Source organism: Equus caballus, chromosome 16, assembly GCF_041296265.1.
Source record: "Equus caballus isolate H_3958 breed thoroughbred chromosome 16, TB-T2T, whole genome shotgun sequence".
Taxonomy (NCBI): domain Eukaryota; kingdom Metazoa; phylum Chordata; class Mammalia; order Perissodactyla; family Equidae; genus Equus; species Equus caballus.
Window position 1 is genome coordinate 25,818,235 of NC_091699.1, and position 24,146 is coordinate 25,842,380.

The 24,146-nt window shown below is 37.3% G+C and overlaps 1 protein-coding gene across 5 annotated transcripts in view; it reads right to left on the reverse strand.

Annotated features, from left to right (window-relative positions):
- CNTN6 (contactin 6) overlaps positions 1 to 24,146 on the reverse strand; it is a 295,621-nt gene that overhangs the window by 243,635 nt on the left and 27,840 nt on the right. Inside the window, exon 2 of one of the 5 annotated variants that reach the window (XM_070238578.1) lies at positions 931 to 1,032. The exons of the other annotated variants lie outside the window; for them this stretch is intronic. The gene's annotated coding sequence lies outside the window, so the exon portion shown is untranslated. The remainder of the gene's footprint in view (positions 1 to 930; positions 1,033 to 24,146) is intronic. 5 annotated transcript variants of the gene reach the window in all.

Sequence of the window (24,146 nt, forward strand, 5' to 3'; positions counted from 1 at the left end):
CACATAGGAGAAATACTTTTCCTATGGGGTTACATCATAATTTTCTCTAATTTATTTTGACATTTAAGGTTTTCAATGATAAATGAAATCAAGATAAAGTGTTTATTTGGCCTTTACTCTGAAAAAGAAATCTAATAAGAGGTTCATAAAACTCATAATCTCAAAAAAGTATGGAATAAACTCAGAATAAACTCACCTAGGTCACATTTGATAAAATTACTATATATCAAATGATAGCACTCTTTGGGAGCTTTTGATTTAGTGGAAATGTATTTTCTTGCAACTTCAAACTCCTTTTGGAAGTATGTGGATTTTAAGTGGAAAGCTAGTAAATAATGAAATTATAATCATTCCCTGAGGTATCTTCAAGTTTTAAAAATCTTTCCTTTCTTTCTGCTACTAGTTATTTTAACTTATCTTTAACTTAAACCAAAAATGTTGACCATATTCAACTTTAAGCTTTTATAAATTTTAAATTAAACACTTTCAAATTTAACCAATGAATAAAAATCAACGGGAAAATAAACAATATTCAGGTTAATATGCTATATTGAGGTGATAAGACCCTTTCACAAATTCTCTCATATTTCACATCGTCTTACCATTCCCCTTGACACCACAGATTCTCAGCCTTTAACTCCTTACATTTAAATGAAATCATATTCTATATCCATTCATTCATTTATAATATTTCTCAAATATTTATTTATTTACTTATTTATATCCATTCTCTGCAAGACATTAGGTACTTAGGTGTTAGTGGTGAATCTAAAACCCTTCATTGCTACCCTTGAAGTTTTGCCATCTTATGAGAGAAACAGACATTTAACAAACCAGCAAAATCAAACACAGAAACACACACACACACACACACACATTGGTACATAGTTATAAGTGGTGATATATGCCTTGAAGAAAATATGATAATACCTTGAAGAAAAAAGTGAGATCTATGAAGTGGAGTTCAAGTAGCATTTTTGTGTTGAGCCTTGATAGATGAGTAACTCTTAGCCAGGCAAAGAATGAATGTACCTGGGGTAGAGAGTGTAGGATTGTAGGGATTAAGATAGGTAAGAATGAGGAATGAGACTTGTCTAAGCAAAAGGGAGAGAGTAGGACAAGGTTCTGAGGCATTTTCAGAATTTGCATTTTCAAAGACCTAGGAAAGATCCAGTTTGATGTTCAGGAGGACAGTGGCATGAGACAAGGCTGTAGAATGAAAAAGAGGCTCAATTTTGCCAGGTCTATAGACCATATTAAGAGTTTAGATGTTGTTCTTTCAAATTATAATTGAAGATTTTAAGCAGGACAGAATCAATTTAATTCACATCTTACGAACATCTCTGTAGCTGATATGGAGAACGGGAGGAATGGAGTAAAAAGTGGAATTATACAGATAAATTGAGGTCACTTTCGTAGTCCAAGAAAAGGATGATAATGGTTTTGACTAGACTATTGACATGTAAGATAAAGAAAATTGGAACTCTAAATAGTCGTCCTGCTTCAAATCTCTTGTCCTTTCTGTTCATGTGCATATTACAACCAAAATTATCTTCCTAAAATAGTGATTTGAACCAATTACATCAGTATTCTAAAACCTTTGGTCACTCCCCAGTGCATAAACATCGAAAGTCTTTGGCATGGTATTCAAGTTCATATAAAATGAATTTCTAACTGTCCTTTTCCAACCAGATTGCTGAGTTAATACTTCCACTCTAGTCTCAAAGATGTACTCTCTATTAATTTTGCTTATGCATCGTACATTATCTCCATATGGATGCTATTTGACTTGCATAGAATTCTCCCTCAGAGTCTACATCCCCCTTAAAAATCATGTAATGGTAGGATGATCATCCATCCCTATTTTCCCTGGACAGTTTCTATTTATCCAAATGTCATGGTACAAGTAGTGACAGTACCACTTTTCCCCAAAAGTCTTAGTTTACAAGATGAATTATATGGTCAACTTATGTGATGGACATTCATAATTTTTTCCAACCCAGCAATTCTGCCTCACACCTGTGATAAAAGCTCTGTGACTTTCTTTTAAGGAACTATCTCCCTGTATAACTCGAGTGGGATTACCTCCACTTCCTAGCTCCATGTAATTCAAGTGGGTTTGCCTCCACCTCGTAGCTCCAAAGCTGGGGATGTGACCAGGGTCTTGTCAATGAGAACTCTGTTCCCCTGGCTACAGTGTTTTGTAAAAGGATGGGCAAACCAATGGCTTAGACAGACCTAAGCCAAACCAAGGACAATCAAAGCCAGAATCTTTGTCGATATTATTAGGACAATTAAGTTGCTAAGATACAAATTTGTTGATTCGATGTAATATATTTCACAAGTATTGTCTTGAATACGTTCAGCCAATTTTGAAGACATGGCTAAAAACTCCCAATTCCTCTTGGCAGAGAGTTTGCTAAATCCCCACCCCAACTTCTTCCCTGATCAGGTTCTAACACTCCTGGGTTATAATGCACACAAACTAAATTTCCAGAGTCTGCAGATGCTAAACACCCAGGAATGGACCCTTCTTCCTTGGGCTGCTGGAGTTATTCAAAACACCCAATCTCCTGTAAGCCCACAAAACCTAGCCAACCCTACCCCACTTGTCATATGTAAGCTGCTTCATACAGTCCTAGCTTGCTGTCATCCTGTCCCTGGCTATACTCCCTTGCATGACCCTTCTGTCACTTGGATCTGTGAGAAACAAGAGTTCTGCTTCATATATCCCAGTTTCATGCATTTGAATGTTACTGTGTTGTGTTCTACCATCCAAAGAACCTAAATCATACCTGATATTGTGAGATTATGAAACCCCCTGCCATGCTTAAAATAATCTAATATTTTGAAGAAAAAGACTAAACTTGGAATCTAGTGGTGTTGCTTCTACTGTTGTCTCTTCCTCCTAGCCAGCTGAGTAACGTTGGGTGATTCATTTACAGTTACATTGATTGTCAGTTTCCTCCTATGAAAATGGAAAGATTTGACCTGCACGTCACCTTTAATCACCTTCCAGCTCTAATATTCTAAGATTATTTGATTCAACCCAGTGTATAATTTCATAGTAAATATTGCCCTTTACCATCTGATTGCTTATCAACATTCTGTAATGAGGGCAAAGCCCAGGAGATGTTTTATTTGGCAATGCTCTATAAAGATAGCCTAAATAGCTAATATTTATGCATCAGTTGCCATTTGTAAAAGTTCCATTTGTAAAAGTTTAAATTGCCTGAGGAAGGAGAGTACTCTGGCTCAATGAGAACAATCCAGATAAGAAGAGTCTGGCTATTTACTCACAGCAAAATGGGGTCGAAATATTCAGCAAGTAAAATTTATGCTGGTCACTGATACGCAAAATAGCCACAAGAATTATTTCTAAGTTCCTAGAATCTTAAAGATTACTTGAGGCAAAATAAAGGAGCCAGTATACAAACTTAACTTAAAAGAATTTCCAGAACCTCTCAAGAAGTTTAAAAAATGCATCACTAGCACTTTATTTTAGATGAAGTCTATAGACCTTGCAATCTTTTAAATATCATTTTGGCCTGGAGAAGTAGATGTCTTGGTTCATGATTCAACTGCTAAGGTTATTGTTCTATTATTCCTGGACAAATTTTGTTCCCTAGAGACCATGGGTGCTTCCTTTTTCTCTCATGGAATTTCTCAACGCAACAGTAACAATTTCAAACACTTCAACAAAAGAACGTGTATAGCTCCGCAATCCCTTTCTTGCAAATCCAAAATATTTTTTTAAAAAAGTCTTGTCAATTGGGTCATGCAATTCATTTGGTGGTATAACCTGTCTTGAACTGCTGTGAGATTGTTCAGTCCATTGTATCCAACTTAGTACAAATATGTCTATGTTTTGCTGCTGAACCAGAAGTGCTGGTTGAGATAGAGCAGTAGCTCACTAGAAGTGTTGTCTAAACACATATGAATTTGTACCACGTTGCCTTTCTAAAGGCTAAAATAGGGATCAGCAAACTACAGGCTGCTGACCAAATTTGGTCCTCTGTTTTTGTAACTAAAGTTTCATCTGAACCCAGCATGCCTGTTTATTTATGCACTGTCTATGGCTGCTTTTGTGCTACAAAGGCAGGGTTGAATAGTTACACCAGAGACCATCTGGCCCTCAAAACTGAAAATATTTACTGTCTGGTCCTTTACAGATTTAGAGCTTCTGGAAGTTCTTTTGCTGATCCCTAGTCTAATACATTTGAATCTCTAAAATATATTTAGCTGTAAAGATTTCAGGTAGAGAATGTGGAACTGTATTTCTCTAACCCCATGTATACATACTCAGCAAGAACATCATGTGGTTAGCAGAAAAAATGGGCCCTTTATTTGGAAGTCGTCAGCCCTGGTGGTCCAGTGGTTAAAGTTCAGCACCCATGCCCCGACAGCCCGGGTCGTTTCCTGGTCAGGAAACTATATCACCGTCTGTTGGTTCTCATACTGTGGCAGCTGCATGTTGCTGTGATGCTGAAAGCTATGTCACCAGTATTTCAAATACCAGCAGGTGGACAGATTTAAGCAGAGCTTCCAGACTAAGACAGACTAAGAAGAAGAACTGGGTCACCGACTTCTGGGAAAATTGGCCATGAGAACCCCGTGAAGAGCAGTGGAGTGTTGTCTGATAAAGTACTGGAAGGTGAAAGGATGTCTCAAAAAGAACAAGCAGACTTCCACTCTGCTGCACACAGGGTCGCCAGGAGTCTGAATCCACTTGGCACTAACAACAAGTTTTGAAGTTGCTTCAGCTTGTGAGTGTCCTGCCTTAAAATAAACCTTTTGTACCATGTCTTATCGACCAGTATTTGACCCCAGAAGGCAGAGAGAAGAATTCAGAAACAATTCCTGTGACAGTGAGGTTGTACCCAACACTAATTATTTTTACGCCAGATAACACTAACAGTTTCTTTGTTTGTTTCAGAATTTTTCTGTTATTTTAGAAATGGAAAGCCATCATTCAATTTATCCCCTGGTCATAAAACCATCTGTCAGTCTATGAATGTGAAGCAATTGCTGGAAAACCAAGAATAATTAGGAAAGTCAAGTATTGGCTAGACTTCAGGCAGCAGGGTAATTCTGGGAGTTTGTTGCCAGATTTAACTGTGATATTCCCAACAGACATATGAGACAATGAGAGTTATCAAAAGAGAGAGGGTATCTCTATTCTTTACCTTTTACAAAAGAAGTTTCCAAATTTCTTTGTATTGGGAACTAGGGACATTGGCTTCAATAAAAAAGTAGGGTGGATACGCATGCATAGCTCTGTAACAAGCCTTTGAAAGGGGTTCATAAAGGATTCTAGCTGAGACTCACCAAACATTACAGAGAATGCCTAAGATGACCTAACACATGACATTGAATGACACAAAGAAAACATGGGAAGTTATTCTTGTTCAGCCCTCTCAACCTGATACTCTTTAATATCTCTAGATACAACTATGTGACATCAGTTTGGGTGATGGAGAATTAAATTCCTTAATACATACTGTTCATAGAAATCTTCAGGTCAATCACAGATTATATCTATTTCTCACCCCTTTTGTACAATCTGAAATGATTTTCCCACTTTCATAGTAGGAAAAAGAAACTCGTACTAAATGGCTTTTGTGATTGCTTTAAATGTAGAGTAATAGAATGGCCAATGGAGGAATATTACTTAAAATATTGGCCAACTTCTCTCTCTTATTTGTTGCTTTAGCATAAAAGGAAACTATTGTTGAAGTGCATTACTCCTAATGAGCTTTATTCTTCCTCTACTTACAGAAACATTGCTTTGACATTAAGGAATTTCATAGCAGAGATCAAGATCCATTTTCAGATGGCATGTTCATCATCAGAACAAATGTGCTCAGCACTAATTGCCCTTTTGTTGTTAATTGACTAGTTAATTAACTGCACCAGATAAATTAAAACTCCTTAATTAACTGCACCAGATAAATTAAAACTCCCAAATCCATTTTCTTCAGGTAACCCCACTGTTTTATTTCAGTGTGATAAAAATCCATGGCCAGACAGAGAAGAAAAGGCATAATAATTTCTACAATAGATTTCAAACCTCAGCATTCATGGAGTTATTTACTATCAAGCTAAATCAATAATAAATTAAAAAATGAAATATTTATGATCCAAAAAAATCTGGTTTGGACTAGGAAACCCCAATTGCCATTAAGTCAGGCAAAGTAGCAAGACAAATTGTCCCATCACAGTCTTTGTTTTCAGAATATAATGCTATCACTTATGATAATTGTTATGCCAGCTCTCAAAATAGGCAATCATAATAGATCATAGATTAGTAGAAAGATATAACACAGCGTGTTTAATGCAATCATAGAAGAAGGATTACTTCTTTTCTTAGAGGAGGAATGATTACATGTTAAGTCGTTAACAGCATGAAATAAGTACAAATATATTTGTTTTGAAAATAGTTAGAATCATTTCAACAATTTCGTTATCAGAGCCACCAAGCTGTAGGACTTGGTCATCAATATAGTCTATATCATGTGCCTTCTGCTTGAGGCAACAGAGTCTTACTGAAAGAGACCACTGTGAGGCACTGGTTTTCTAACTACTGAAAAATAATATTTTCAATGAATTTCAGAATTGAAGGAAAATTATATAGATAATATAGGTGAGTCTTTACCTTCATAGATGAGGAGACTGAGGCCCATAGGAGGTAAATATTTATCCCAGTTCAGTTCATGGACCTGAGACTTGAAGGCAGGTCCATGAGAGAGGGCCCTCCTTTCTTGATCTGTGACACTAACACGTCACTTCAGCATAGAGTTCGTCTCTGTGAGCCTATTTTCCCAACTGTAAAACACAGGCAGCTGTGTCTCACTGAAACACTCTCAGGTTTTATGTTAATCAGAAAAACAGAATGCACAGTAGGTGATACTACACTACAGAGAATTTGTAATGTTGACTCTCCACTCCGAAAAAGGTGACAAGAAATACTTGTTGTGCAGGCATATCAAAGTTTATGAAACTACTACAGAAAAGGAGAATAGAACTTGACATAGTACTGTCTCAGAAGGAGAAGTTATGGATGATATTTATAGGATTTTATTGCCCAAGCAGAGAGATTTTAACATTCTTGTTGCAAAATGAGGAACTGAGGAGGACTGGGCAGAGTTTATGACATAGCAACTTTCGATTGATGGGCACTCTGGACATAGGTCTTGATGTTGGTCTTGAAATGCAAGTTTTATCCTCTAGAAGCGAACATTTCCTGAAGCAAATAACTAAATTATTTTTGCTTTCTGTGTCATTTAACACAGGGATAGGAAATTACACCAATTTCACTTCTCAGTGATGAATTGAATAACAGAATGGATGGACTACCAACCAACTGCTAAAGCAGAAGTTGAGAAACTTTCTCTGTAAGGGACTAGATAGCAAATATTTTCAGTTTTATGGATCATTTGGCCTCTGTTGCCACTACTAAACTGGACAGTTGTAGCACAAAAGCACACATACATAAAATCTTAACAAATGGGAGTAGTTGTGTTCTAATAAAACTTTATTTAAAAAAACACAATCAAGGATAGAGTTTAACCCAAGGCCACAGTTTTCCAACCTCTGGCTAAAGAATGGCAGGGAGAGAAGTTTCTAGTGGTGAGTTCTCAGTCCAAGCCTGCTGAATATTTGATTAACCTCTGGAATAACAGAAAGCTGGGAGGGATAGTGAGTATATCAGATAGCAAAATTCAGAAACTTCTGGATTAAAAAGAATGACGTATATGTATACATTTACCCCCCTCTTCTTAATCAGGATATTTCTGAATTTTACTACTGATATATGTCTTGTATATATTCCAAATTTAAAAAAAATCTAAATAGGAATATTCATACCAAGATTGTATTAAAACAAATATGTGCACAAAACATTTTTCTGTTTTGTTTTGGAGGAAGTACAAATAGACTTACCTGGAAGTATTAGAGTAGTAGTGTAAAAAAAAAAATCTTTACCTCTATGTGCCTAAGAAAAAATAGTCAGACTGTGGGAAAATTTTCTTTTTTCCTGCTTTGCTACATTTTTCGGATTAAAGAAAAACAAAAGAAAACAGATCAGTATAGGCTGAAGCAGTAGCTAAATCTCATAAGATGTTATATAATAAGAATATTATAAGTATTCTAAAAATTGATCTACTTGTTTAGAATACGAGCGGGGTGGGGAAAAGTGACTTTACATCAATTCAATTTAAAAAAAAAATACATGGGGTAATTCCAGGCCAACATGCAATATTTGCTTATCTTTTAACATAATTGCCAAAAATCTGATGTAACTAAGGTTGCATTAACAAAAGTATAGTGGCCAAAACAAGGGAGGCGGTATTTCCATCTTAACCTGCACTTGTGTAACCACACGAGGGACTGTAGTCTCTTGTGAACATCATGGTTTAAGAGGAATTTTTACAAACTGAAACTCTCTTCTGGGAAACAGGTTGAAGATGATGAAGTGGCTGGGAGCTTATGAGAGTCAGTGGAAAGAAATGAATATGTTTAGCCTGGGGAAGAAAGGATTTAGCAGGCAGAGGAGGACCATCTTCAAATATTTGAAGGGCTGTCTTGTGGAAGAAGGATTAGACTTATTATTTGTGTCTCAGGAGAGCGGAACTGGGACCAATGGGTAGACATCTCAGGGCAGCAAATTTCAGCTTAATATCAGCCCAGAGCATTTTAACAGGTAGAATTGTTTAGCCAGTGGTTAAGTGCACCGGCTTTGAAACCTAGACAGTCTGGGTTTCTGTCTCAAACCTACAAATACTTAATCACTTTGTGACTTTGGAGAAAGGAAAATAGGCTTTCTGAGCCTCAGTTTTATGATTACAATGCAAAAAGCACTACCTACTGCATGAGGTTTATTCAAGGATTTGGTGAGATTTTGCATACAAAGAATAACAGTGAAATGGTTTCTCCATGAGATACCAAGTTCTTTGATGAGGAGTCTAGAAGGAGCAGCTCGATGACAGCTTTTCTGGGATATTATAGAGGGCATTTCCACATCAAGTAGAAGGTTAAACTACATGACCTCTTCAGCCCTTCTAAACTTGTAGCTTTTCTTTTCTATGTAAGAGCAGGAAGCCAGAAATCCTGTGTATCAAAGGTCATTAGATGGTGATCCAAAAGCTATATTCCCCTAGCAGAGTGTTTAAAAATGGGAAACCCATATAAAAGTGAACATTCTGCTTTCTCTTTAAATATCTGAAGAGTTGGCATCACTGAATCCACATTTCCACACTGTAACAACACAACAAAAAGGCATTAACAACAAGCATCAGGAGTGCTTGGCTCTTCAACATCCTTTGCCTTAGTCTGGGAGACCCCGACGGTCTAATCTTCAGCCCACCTCACTCTTTCATATCACCTGCCTGGTCTCTGAAGGCAGCAGACTTGCGATCTCTGCCCAACACAAGCTAGGCAGGAGAGTTGGAAGCAGAGTCCTTTCAGACTGTATGACAGGATAGAAAAATAGGAGGAGGGAGAGAAAGAATGGGATACCCAGAGGCTGGCTGAAAGAGAAAATAAGAATAAGAGTAATAATACAATTTTTTGAACACTGACCAGGTACCAGGCTCCATGCCGAGGACTGTATGCATATTGTTTCATGTAATCTTCACAGCAGTCCCATAAGATGTGTAAAAAGATTGCTCTCATTTTACAGGTGAGGGTACCGAAGCCGGAAGGGGTAGGTAATTGGACAGAGTGTGACCAGCTGATAAGTGGCCAGAAAGTCCCTCATCTGACCAGTATCTGTTGGAATCCTGAACCTGAGCTTTCACCACAATGGCCAATCTTACAGACTTTACAATTTTACCCAAAGCTGGTCCTGGGAGTTTCAGTTCAAATTTCATTCTGTTGAAAAAGACACAGGTCTCCCTATTAGACTTGCAAATGGAAGATTCCTCCTTCCATGGGAATAACGCGAACTGTTATGAAGCTGTATGGCACTATCCAAGAGTTCCCACAGTGTGCTTTTTGCGTTTTGAAAAAATTAGCATGCAGTCAAACACTACAAGTTAAATAAGTGGACACGTTCCTTTCTCTCAAGATTTCTCAGTGTCTCTTCTATTCTAAAGCACGTTATAAAACTTGAAGAGAAGGGTACATTACATACTGTTCTCAGACGTCCACGATCCAGAGATTCTGTTTTCGGCAGTGCTTTTCCTAGGGGAACGTTCCACAGAACACACTTTGGGGAAACTTGATCCAGGGAAAAGAGCTCTGGACCAGGAATGCAAAGATCTCAATGTCCCAACTCTGCCAATAGCTAGTGACGTGATCTGAGCAAGTCTCTTAACCTGTTCTTAGATTGCTCACAGTAAATATTGGGGCAGTAATACCTACTGACTTCTCCAAATTTTTGTAGGGATCAACTAAATCAAGGATTTGAAAGAGCTCTCTAATTTGGAAAAAGCCCAAGATATAGATAAGGAATTAAATTACTAAAGTTTTTCTCTCATGCATAACTGATCAGGAAAATTGGCTAGATTTTAATCACTTTCATGCCAATCAGTGATTTTCTGACCACACATAATAGTGTATCTTCTTTCTTTAATGCATAGGTGTGTGAATTTTCTGACCTAGCTGGAAAAGAATTATTAAAAGAATATCTCTATTTTCTTGTGACCACGAATACAATAAACTATGGAATTGTAAGCTCTCTGCTGAGAAAGAACACGCTTTCTTTCAAGGCTATCCTTTAAGAAAGGAAAGGGGAAAAAATAGTGAGTGCTCACAGCAGGATGTACACTGATTCCATTCTGTTCCCTTTGGCTAAAGTTCACGGTCCTCGGCCCCTGGACAATTGGACCTTTTGCCTTGTCTTCCATCAACCTGTCCCCTGATATGTGCTCCCATTGGCAGTCCTGACCTCGCAGAAATAGAAGTCGCCTCAGGAGGAAAAAGCAGTTGCCTGTCAACATTGTTGCTGCAAAACTCTGGGAAATTCCTCAGCTATTGAGAGGCTAGAATTTTGCGAATAATAAAAGTAAAAAGAAGAGAAAAAAATAACTCATTTGGGAACAGGGAATGCCACTTCACCTCAGTCTTTTAAGTGCCCCATTCCTTGGCTTTTTCATATTGCAGAAATGCAGATCAGACTTCTTCTCTGAGGATTTGTTATTCTTCCCAAATATGTGGGCCCTGAGAGGACAGATGCTATGGCATGGGGCATGGGGGAGCCACCTCATTTCCCAGCCCTTTGCACATTCTACCTCCTTTGGAGATGGCATTTGCTGGCAAAAATCAGCAGCTGACGGGGTGAGACACTTCCTGATGGGCAGGCTATTAAAATCTTATGTTGGATTTCCTTCACTTTCTGTCTGCTTTCTGCCCTCTTACCAACAGGGCTTCTCTGCCATCCAATACCTGGAATTCTTCTTCATATACATAGTGCTCCACCTTTGGAAATTGATCTATAGTGTGAAAGGTGCTTTCTCAAATAAAATGTCTCATTTTGATTTTTCAAACTAAGAAGAAAAAGTGAGGCTCAGAGGTATTGACTAACTCTCCTATAACCACATAGGATAGAGCTTTTAAAAGCGTTGTTTATAGTTTGCACCATCTAAACAGTGGGGAGGGAATAACGGGAGGATGTGACTCCCACTTAGAGGGAAGGAGCAGTGCCTTCTGCAGGTTCCCCAAGGGCAGACTGGCCTCTGAAAAGAACACTGGATCAGGCATCCAAAGGGATCAGAGACAGTCCATCACTGCCTGCCACCAGTGACGTAATTTGAGTGAATCTGGCCACATTTTTGGTTCCCCAAATTCTATATTGAGATGGGAGAGCGGGCAATTCAACAGAGACAAGTAGGAGGCAGGCTTCAGGGTAATGTAACACTACTTCAGGTATTAGGCCAATAGCACATAGATTGTATGTGGCCAAGCTGAACCTTGTACCCAGATCTGTGGATTTCAAGACTAGGGCCCTTCTGATACTATATACAGGAAGTGCAGGATTGTTGTTAGCTATCTGGATAGATGTACTTGGAATCGCTCTGAAAAAAAAATATTAATTAACTTCCAGCACAGGAGGCAGTTTGAATGTGAAGGTAGTTCTGGGAAAATGTCTAGGGAGGGGGCACTGTAGTGAGACTACGGGAAGAGTATTGCTTTGTGAACTGCCTCTCTGCCAGTCTTGATGGCTGCCTATTAGAGTAAGCGGATCTGTGGAAGGAAGGAGAGCACCAGAGGTCAGCCACGTTAGTAGTTCCCTTTCTCCACATGATATAAACAAAAGGCTATAATTCTGGGGCATGGCTCCCAACCTGATCCAGCAGTTCATTTTGCATATAGGTAGATGCCCACTACCACCAGAGCTCTGATGTCCAAGGCAGCATTTGTTCTGTCACTTCACCCACATCTGAAGGGAAATGGAAAGGAAAATAGAGTCATTGAGTCAGTGGCTCTGTGAGCTCCTAAGAGGAGACAGTAGTAGCTGAGAGTCCATGCTCTGTAACCAAGCTGCCCTGTTTTAATCCAGCCTCTGCCTCTCACTAGGTAAGAAAGTTAATACAGGTTGTTGAACTCTCATGTGCCTTAGTTCTGTCATCAATAAAATGGGAATAATAATAGTAGCCACCGCCCAAGTTTGAGGTGAGGGTAAATTAATTCGTATCATATGCTTAAAACAGCATCTCACATGAACACAGGGCTCAATAAATAATAGCTGCTATTATGATTGTCATCAGTATTAGTAAGTACAAAACAATCAAATTTAAAAGATCAAGTAATTTTCAAGGATGCCTCTGTCTTTGATTATGTTGGTCCGTGTTCCTGGAATTCTCTAATTTTAGCATTCTGCCAAGATTTGATGACTATTATTCCATGAAGATTTTTATTATACCTTCACTTAGAAATGCTTTCACTTTCCTTTCAACTTCTAATCAATGTATCTTTAATGAAGAAATGAATAAAATATTTAAGATATATCTACTTTTTCGTGATACATTTTGCATGGTCTATTTTTCCCGATTGTGTGTGCGTGTGTGTGTGTGTGTGTGTGTCCTCATACACTGGACGGATTTCGTTACATTAATTCACTGAGTGAATAGGTGGTTGGTCACTGCTTATGAGTGACTTAACTATATTTCGGGGATGTTATGGAAAAAGCCACCTGGAAGCAGTAATAATTTTGAGAGTCATTGTTCTTTTTGTTATCTTGATAGAATTTAGTACAATCTCCTTGAAAGGTGATTCACTAAACCTTTTAAATAAGAGGAATGAAGAGAAGTAAGGAGGCTTAACCTGGACTCACTGCCTCCAAGTGACTATTATCCAAACAGTCTAGAATAAGCAAATAGGTGAGAGAGTAATTATTTTTTGCACTAAAGTGACTCCAGGCAAAGACGATATCACCCACTCCTCTTCAAATCTTCTTTAACCTCCATGCCTGGTGCTTCATCAAGGGGACAACCAATCTTTAGGCTCCCAGAAGAGGTGCATATCTGGAAAAGGGCCATGATTTTGGATTCTGCACCTGAATCTCCAATGGCTTGAACTTGGCCCCCCAAGTGTGAAGTGGTACCAGGGCACAACACATTTTTGGCTTATTGGTTGCAAACAGATTTTAAAAAGCTGTGAGTTTGAAAATGTATTGATCATGTTACCAGATGTTATTCAGAGCTTTTAGAGTAAAAGAAATATAAGCACAGCTGCATATTTCAGAAGTTTCAGAACCAACTTGCTTGTCAATTCCCAGAACATATTAGTTTTTCAGGGATTATACACATACAAATAAACCAAATGCATATCGAAAAGCTCATACATCTTTTCTTCCCAAATCACTTTCCTTCACACTATCTGACATAAACTCCCTGATGTCCTGGCCAGAGCAGTATTTTTGGCACAATATTGTTCCTGATTTCTCTATTGCCTCCCGGGGACCTGCCTTTCAAACAGCTAATGTGAATTTTCTCATGAATGCCAATGATACACAGCTACATTTTCCTTCGAACTTTTCGTCCCTCAGGCACTCTAAGTACTCTGTGACTACTTCTGAGATATCCATAGCTAGATGAATAGCAATTACTTGTAATAGAAGGTAGAAAAAGCAAAGGGCATTTTTATTGGTTCTGGGAAGATTTAACTACACTGATACAGCATTTACTGAAAATCCCCATCACCCCCAGAGTATGATGAATGGTCACCTCCATCTCAGCTCTGTCCCAGGAGGTTCCTGGGTGTAAAGTGCCCTAGGTCTTCCTTGCCACACAGAGAAGTTTGTCTCCATTCATTCTCACATGTTAACTTCACTGGAGTTTAGCGAGCAGTGAACACTTCATTCGCTCCCAATTCAATCAAAACAAAGGTTTGATTTGCTTGCCTGTCTTCTGGGGCTGCTCTCCCTTCCATGAACACCCATGCTCCCATTAACTCAAGGAGAACAACCCCCTAAGCAGCCTTGGATTAGACTCTGAAGGACTAATTGTTGCTTTGGAAACTTGCACACAGCTTCTGCCATCAACATCAAGAACTTCCCTTTGTGTACCCCAGATCCTAGAGCAGAACTGGGGATAAGACATGACCATCAGACTTTATGTGACTACTGGCTCATAATTCACACTCTACCTACTTCTGAGCTCAAGGGCTGAATTTCTAGGAGGCACATCCTAGTGCCCACCTCCCCTTCAGAGCTACCATTTGCAGATATAATATCAAGACATCAACTCCTGCTAAGTGTCAAGAACTTTTATCACATGGGAGATATCAGAGCTGGCCTTAGCAGGGTCTGCCTCTTATGTTAATGGACCAACCTCCCAGGTGAGAAAAAGACTTGTCAGTTCCTTTGCTTTCTTTGTATTCTATGATTTCAACTTTATAATTTACATTCAAAGAATCTCTTGAGACAAAGTAAAATAAAAAGTTCCACCTTAATTAAGGAAGGGCTCACTGTCCCCAACTCTTCACTGAGTTCCATTTGTAACAGCTGTTATAAACCAACTTAAAGAAAGATTAAATGATTTGTGTGTTGACACAGAGAAGCAGAGGCTTACTTGTATGTCTGTGTATCTTTTCATGCAGGTGGACTAATTTATTTATCAAACATTATTTTCTTGTTCTGGGTCCCTCCCAAAGTAGACTGTGAGGCAAGGACTTGAACGCAAGAAATTTAGTGGGCAGATGGTCCCAAGAAATACCAAAAGGGAAGTGGGTTACTCAACAGAATGAAGCCAATGAAGGTTTGTTGTCAGGCCAGTTATCAGTGTGGTCAACTGGATCTCAGTCTCTCTGCAGAGCACTGGGTACAGAACAATGTTTAGTTATCCCAACTGAGGGGCACAGAAGAAGGCTATTTATTTATCAATTCCCCATCCATTACTGATTGAGGGTGGCTTCTTGGAGCATTAGCTATCAGGCAATTTTAGTTTGTCTTGCATGGAGGAAAGCATGTTTCCTAGGCCAGCAAACAGAGATAGGTTTTTACAGTTTTGGCTAGCCATCAGGGTTGTAGTGGTGAATCTTGGGCGTGGTTATGGGGGTGGGACATTCATTGAGAGCATGAACAACATCACCTACAGTTATTAAACCTCTGCCGTCTGTTAGACGTAGGGTTAGGTATTAGCCTTGAAATGCAGTCAGTGCTTTTTATAAAGATTGGACTTCAGCGAAGATTTTTATTACTAGCATATCAAGATTATTGCTACTAATCAATCTTCTTGTTCTGCAATTGGCTTTTTCATTAAGTAAAGAGAAGATAGAGAAGACAGGACTTTTAATAAATTAAGTCACACTAAAAATTAAGGTTTGGTCTTTCAAACCAATTTTTAAATTCCACATTAAGGAAACATATCTATATCTACCTATACACGTGTGTATGTATATATTCAAAAGTATTTAGTATTTAATAAATGTAATGATGAAAAGTTAAAGAAAGAAAACAAAAGTTACTTTATAAAAATGAATACTGCCTGATGCAAATAGCTTTGAAGAGTGTGACCTGGGACTTTAAATCAGTAACTATTGATAAATACATAGAAACTCAAGTCTAAAACCAATTCATATACACAACATTCAAGTTATTGTATATATGTCTCCAGCAGCTGCCATGGAGAGAGTGTTGTATGTACCAACATTGATGCTGCAAAGTTGCTGGAGTTAAGAAAAGCATCTTATATTTACATAGCATTTTGACTATTAGATTGCATTTCACAATAATGTTTTTATTTAAACTTCACAAATATATGTGAGAAAAGTATTAGTCACATTTTACAAAAAATGGTAAGTGACAGTGCAAAATGTCAGGTGATTTGTGACAGGTCACAAAACTAGGAAAAGTTGAAGCCACAAATCAGCCCAAACCTTTGTCCAACTTGTACCTACATGCACGAAAACCATCCAATTCCAGGTACTATTTCACTTGCAGCTGCAGCTCTTGGGCAGAACAACAGGACCAAATTTCCTGAGTTTCCTGGGATTGGAGGGTTTCTTGGGATGCAATACTGTGAGTTCTATAATCAGGACCATCCCATGCAAACAGGGAGTTAGGCCCTCTAACTGGCGCTTAACATATGCATATACTTTTGGAAGCATGTGCTGAAGTCACTGGCACTCATACTGCTCTGCAGATGTCCCTCAAGTTACAATTCTATAATAGCACATTGATGATCTCTTAAGGTTGATGATATTCTACTACTCTGTTTTTTAAACTACTCCATTTTTTCCTAAGTGGTTACCAGGAGCAGCATTAGCTACATTAGTATTCTAATATCCTTCTTGGAATATATTTTACTCACTTTTTGCTTTATCCACTTACATAAATAGTAAAAAGAAAACCACACAAATAAAAGAAGGCATATACCTAGTTGTCCCAAATTGAAATGAAGATTAGACGAGATAAGAAATAGAAAAACTACCTATCCAATAGCTTTATGGAACTTAATAGTACTCAGAAAGCTTGAATTATTAAAAGTCCAATATCTTTCAATTCATAATTTGAATATATTTGGATTGCTAAAGGGAAAATCAGAGTTCTAATGTTGCCGTTTGTTTGATTAAAACTTTAGAAACAAACAGTCACCATAGGCATGTTGTTCTGTAGTAATATGTGCATCTGTAGGAGGCTGTTGACATTCAGAAGGAAAATTAATCATGTGAACAGGTAGTGACTTTATCTCCCCAAAACCAGTACAGCTAATTTCCTCAATTCTAAACTTAATTATTCCATCCCTTGATGCTTCTCCAGGACTATCATTCATCTGCGCACCTGAGTTGTGGTGTAGGTACTGTCTGCAACTTTCTGTGTAATTTTAGGAATATACTTTGTTTATTTGAAGGTCAGTTCTTTATCTGATAAATTGTGGAATGGGGAGGCAGTTGGACTTTATGACCTCCAAATCACCCAGAGGATGAATTAAAGATGTTGACCTGATGACAAAGAACACTACAGTTGTTCCTAGACTAATGGAGGAGAACAGGGTGGGGGCGCGGGGGGGAGGCACTCTGTATCTTGGCCTAACATGTCATCCTGGTCACTTCGGGGTGTCATCATGTGGGGGTTAATGCAACAAAGTAAGCATTATGTAACAAAATGTCAAAAAGACGTGTACGGTGCATAAATTGAAGGCGGTGGTCTGAAAAATTATGTTCTGAGATGAGAGAAAGAGAGAGAACAATTTCAAAAGGATGAGGTAATTGATTTAGATAGGGCTGTCTCTCTACAATTCAACCAATAAATAGATTAAAATAACTCAAGGTAGGATATAGAAGTAGCTAAAGGGGAACCAATTATGTAAAGCTGGATAGTACATACTTAATTTAGAATATTTCTTGTAGACAGCCATTTCGTGCAACAAAACTTTGAATCTCTGGGCCCTGAAGTTGGTGCCCACTCAATTTTAAAGACATATCCTTTGCTCTATATCTCTCATAGTTCTTTTTTCTTGAACAATCTATATTTTATGTATATATACACTTGCACAAAATTGAATGGCTGTATTAGATATTGAAGTTTCGCATACTGAGAATCTCACTTCAGCTATTGTGTTAGCCTAATGGAAGGCCCTAAAAAATTCTGAAAAAATAGAATAGACCTTCTAGTTATATGTTAGATTATCTTTCCCAGTGAGCAGGAATTTAATCAATAAAATATATTTAATACTGAGAATATTTGATATCAAAGTAACAGATTAAAAAGTGAAAACTTCAATCAACCTATTATTTTTGTATGCAAGACATGAATCTAGTTTATTGACTTCCCAGATTTCCTCTGGTTGTGTCGGCTGAATCAAATTATTGCTTAGTGTTCTTTAGCCATGGCCCTAATTGAATCTCAAGATTATAAGGGAATAAAATATAGTCACTTAGGGAGGTCTATGTGCTTACATATATTTTTGACAGTAGATATTAGGACAGATAAATTTGACTTATAAATTTTAGAACTAAAAGAATTAATGTAATTGAAAATGGATTTAGTTTACAATATGCACAGTATCAATCTTATGGAATTTTCTTCCTGGTTTCATTATATAGTAATATTGTTGGTATATAATAGGAACACATATAAAGTTGTGATATCCAAAGAAATTAATTTTATTGTTTTGTAGTTGCTGTATAATTATGATCAAACTGTGCTAGGATATGTATTTTAAGCAACCATATTTCCATACCCCTTAGTAAAGGAAAATAGGCATTTTTAACTTTTCTATTTTATTTCAAATACATAAATAGATGCTTTTACAAAAGTATGTGTAAAGTATATATAGTTATATAAAATATATGAAAAGTATATACTTTTATATAATTTATATTATATATACATATCTGTTTGAATAATGTATATGTAAATATGTATAATTTAGGATGCTTAGTTTATACATATAATACATATATTTTATATATATGTATTTTATACATATATATATATATATACATATACACAAAATTTGGGATGATTAATGCACCAGTTATGTGGTGATGACAGATAACCAGGAGATAAGAGGACTCAGGAACAATGGGAAAGGTGCTAACTTTCCAGATGACTTTCTCTCTATCCTTGCTTTGCCCATGTGGGAAGTTTGTAGCTGGCCTTGGGAGAAGGAGGCATGTGGAAGAGACACAGGAAGAAGCTCTAAATGTAAAGATTATGCAATCTTTTTGAAAGCCTTGGAAAGCCTTTCTGGCTTGACCCAGGGCATTTCTTTCAGTTCATAAAATGTGGTATCTGCAACCAAAAAAATATCTTATGTAACAACTATTGATTGATGACCTACTACAAGCTCTTTGTGTCAGTGATAAAAAATTGAACAAGGCAAACATGGCCCCTACCCTCCTGAAGCTTTTATTCTAAAGGTAGTGGTGTCAGAGACAATAGGAAAATAGACAGAGTCACAGTAAATAAAGATTCTGATAAATACGAAGAAAGAAATAAATGGGATAATAAAAGACTGTGACCTGGGGTGTAATGAGATGGGGGAGTCATTGCTGCTACTTTAGATAAACTAATTAGAGAAGATGAAATCTCTGAAAATCTTTCCAGCTAAGTGGACCCTTATCTTACTACATGATCAGACAAAAGTGAAGAATAAGTCTGAGGATCAGATTCATCTTAACAAGCATCTATATTTAGCATACATTCATATACATGCACATGCTTTTTTTTTTTTACTACCAAGTACCGATTTAACTTTCTCCACAATTTTCCATATTGCAGATGAGAAAATGGAAGCTCGGAAGCCTGCAAGCAAAATAAGCTAATGAAATCTGAAACTTTTCCAAACAATTATCAATTTAAATATTTAGACAAACATATGAGGAAGACAAAAATACTCTGAGGAACATAACATCGATTTAGAAGATTGGTAGGCCTTAGAGAATTCCTACAATTCTAGAGGTTTTGGAGTGTAGCTAATGGTAAAAGGAGATATTAGAATTTGAAAAATGCTATGAAATATGAAAGCAAACAAACTGAAAAACTACAATCCCCAAAAGGCAGAACGCATCCAGCTCGCCGTAATAACATGGTGTTGGTTTTTGTCTTAAATCTTTTCTCCTAAGATGATATCATCTCAGCGTTTTAGGGCTTGTCAAATAACCATTAGGAAATATTATCAGTACTTTGATTAGCTTAAGTGGAAAAGTAGGCTTTGATTTATAGAAATTCACATCAGAGCCAACTCTTACTTGAAACACTTCTAGTCCATAAAGCAACACTGAAACTTGAAGCATCTTGCTGACACACTATGACTTATTTTTTAATATTTGCAAAGGGCAATAAGTAAGAATGAGTTCTTATATCATTTTACAAGCTGGATGGCTGGTTAGCAGTCATTTTTATTCTGACCTGGTTTGAACTTGCACAATACTCACATTGCCTCTGGCATTTCACTGTGTGCAGATTACATTTTGTTTCTTTCTCCAGCAAGTGGACACTGCCTGGGAAAACCAGAAATTCCTAGAAAACCATGCCCTAAGCCTATTTAAAAGGCTGAGATGAACTGTTTTCTTTTGCCCCAAATTCCACTTTCAAATCTTGCTTGTATATGTGATAATTTATTCAAGAATGCACCCTAAACATTAGTGCTTTAAAACTCTGGGTCCCTGTATCTTTGCACAGACACTGGATCAACCATTTGATAATTTTTAAAAACCAAATGTGGGCCAGCCCCAATCGCCTAGTGGTTAAGTTCGTTGCACTCTGCCTCAGTGGCCTGTGTTCGGTTCCGGAGTGTGGACCTACACTACTTGTCTGTCAGTGGCCATGCTGTGGTGGTGGTTTGCTCACTTGCAAAAAAGGGAAGATTGGCAGCAAATGTTAGCTCAGGGCTAATCTTCTTCATCAAAAATAAAAAATAATAAAAAAATTTAAATGTATTAACAGTCAATTACGGGTAGGGCAGAATAACAAAGATTTAGATAACTAAAATAAAAATATTTTAACTGGTATTTCTGTTCCACAGACATATCTGAGGTGCACACACAGAAAAAATTTACTTACATTTCTTAACTATAACATTTCCTGAATGTTACAGATAAAAAAGAGTTTAGGCTGATTCATTCATTTACTTTTGTGTTCATTCTAAAATTTAAAAAAACCCCCACAAGAAAACAAATTACTGCATAAATGGCAAAGACCCAGGTCTTGAAGCTACGATAATGAGCAAATAGTGGGTATAATCCTCTAAGACCTGATAGACATTAACATGTGATTTTAATAAACTCTGATAAATGCTATGACATAAGCATTGGGGGGAAATACTGCAAAAGTGCCTCTCTTAGACTACAGAGAATCAGAAAACCTTCCTAGAGCAAATAACTGAGAACTAAAGAATGGATAGAAGTAAAATCTAGTGATGATGCTGGAGAGTGAGGAGGGGGAAAGGATGTTCTGATCAGAGGGAAGTACATGTGTAGAGGATAAAAGCAAAGGATAACATGGCTGATGGAAGAAACTAAGCCAGGTTCAGTATGGCTAGAGCATGAAAAGAAGGTAGGAGAGGGTAGGGTGTTTTGAGGAGGCTGAGGGAAAAGTCCAGATGACAAGTTAGAGAAAGAATGGTGGCCTACACTAGAGGAATGTTGGCAGGGTTGGTATAATTCAAAATTTGTCAACCTGGGTAATATTGACACTTTGAATTGTTAATCAATTATTGTGGGGGGAAGGGGAGCTGTCCTGTCCATTGGAGACTATTTAGTAACATCTTGGCTTCCACACACCAGATCCCAGTACCACCCTCCTCCAGTTGAGATAATCAATAATATCTCGACATTGTCAAATGTCTGTCTAGGGGGGCAAAATCACCACTGGTGCAACAGCACATTAAAAGGATTATGCATCATGACCAACTGAGATTTATCCCAGGAATACAAGGATGGTTCAACAAAACAAAATGAATCAATGGAATACATCACATTAATAGACTGAAGGTAAAAAAGATTATTTTAATTGATGCGCAAAAAAGGATTTGACAAAATCCAGCACTCTTTCATGGAAAAAAATTTATAAAACTAGGAATAGAAAGAAACTTCCTCAAAATGATAAAGAGCATTTGAGAAAAACCTATAGCTAATATCATACCGAATGGTGAAAGACTGAAAGCTTTCCCCCTAGGATCAGAAACAAGACATGGATGTCCCCCTTCACCATTGCTTTTCAGTATTGTACTGGAAGTTCTAAGCAAAGTAATTAGCAAGAAAACAAAATGAAAGACATCCAAACTGAGAAGGAAAAAAATAAAACCATCTCTATTTGCAGATGGCATGATTCTATATACAGAAAATTCCAAAGAATCCTAAAAGAAGCTAAATCCTAATAAAGCTAATAAATGAATTAAGCAAAGTTGCAGAGTACATGATCAACATACAAAAATCATTGTGTTCCTATATATCAGAAATTAATGATCTGAAAAGTACATTAAGAAAACTATTCCATTTATAATAGCATTCAAAAGCAAAAAATATCTATGAATAAATTTTACCAAAGAAGCAAAAGACTCGTATGGTGAGAACTACAAAACACTGATAAAAGAAATTAAGAAAGAACTAAATAAATGAAAAAACATCACATGTCCATGGATTGGAAGATTCATTATTGTTAATATGCCAATTTCAACTACCCAATGCGATCCACAGATTCAAAGAAATCCCTACCAAAATACAATGGTCTTTTTTTGCAGCAATTGCAACTCTCACATATTGCTGTCAGAAAATATTTATTCAGTTAAACAGAAGATTCAACACTTCACTTCCAGTCTTGGGTATTACCCAAGGCAAATAAAAACATATATCTACCCAAATAATTGCTCACAAATGTTAATAGCAATTTTATTCATAACAGCTCCAAACTCAAACGTCTATCAGTAGGTGAATGGATAAACAAATTATGATAGATCCATATAATGGAATACTACTTAGCAATAAAAAGGAACAAAGCTAATGATACATGTAATTACATGGATGAATCTCAAAAATATTATGCTGAGCTAATTGTCAAGCATCAAAGGATATCATACTGTATTCTACCTTTTATACAAAGCTCTAGAGTCAGAAAGAAAGCTAATCTGTATTGGTAAAGTCAGATCACTGATTGTGGGTAGGCGATGTGGTAGGACTGATTCCAAAAAAGCATGAAAGAGGTTTTGTCAGTGATAGAAATAGTCTATATCCTGATGGGGGTGGGTAGCTACATGGTCACATACATTTTTCAAACTCATTAAATTTAAAATGTGTATATTCATTATATGTGAATTATATCTCAATAAATTTTACCGTAGTGGCTAAGATTTGGCATTCTCATTCACCGCCATGGCCTAGGTTCATTTACAGTCAGGGAAACACACCAATCATCTGTCAGTTGTCATACTGTGGTGGCTGCCAGGTTACTGCGACGCTGAAGGCTTTGCCACCAGTATTTCAAATACCAGCAGGGACACCCATGAGGGACAGGTTTCAGTGGGGCTTCCATACTAAGACAGACTAGAAAGTAGGACCTGGCCACCCATTTCAAGAAAAAATGACCACGAAAACCCTGTGAACAGCAGCAGAGCATTGTCTGATACAGCGCCAGAAGGTGAGAGGGTGGTGCAAAACATAACACGGACGAGTTTCACGCTGGTGTTCACAGGGTCCCTAGGAGTCAGAATTGAATTCACGGCACTAACAACAACAGAAGTTAACTTAAAGCATATTCTTGAGGTAAGATGGAGTGAAGGGGCATGCACAAATGAAGAAATAAGTAAGAAAATAGGGAGAAACATATGCGTATCTAATACTTTGTCTGTGTTTATGCATGTTTGCATAGAATTCCCTTTTAGGCTTGAGGTTGGCTTTTGTTCATTTGTTATTAGCCTAGCATCTTTCAGCTCACTCTGTTCTGCTGACACTGTCTTTCAAAATTCCTCAGAACCTGGTAATAAGACAACTCAGTTTAACCATTTCTGAGAAATTTTAAGAAGTAATACAAATATTCTAGGAGCTAAAATCAGACCACTAACAAATAAATAAAATGATAAGCATATTATGGTCTCCGTCTACTGAGTTTAAAAGGACTGAAATAATCATGTTACTAATAGTTCAGCTTAAAAATTCATATTACAATTACTTGGAAAAGAGAATCTGAAAGAATGTGTCACACGCTCTCCAATAGTCCCCTCCTTCACTTCTGCCACATTGACTTCTTTTCAAAAATCTTTCTC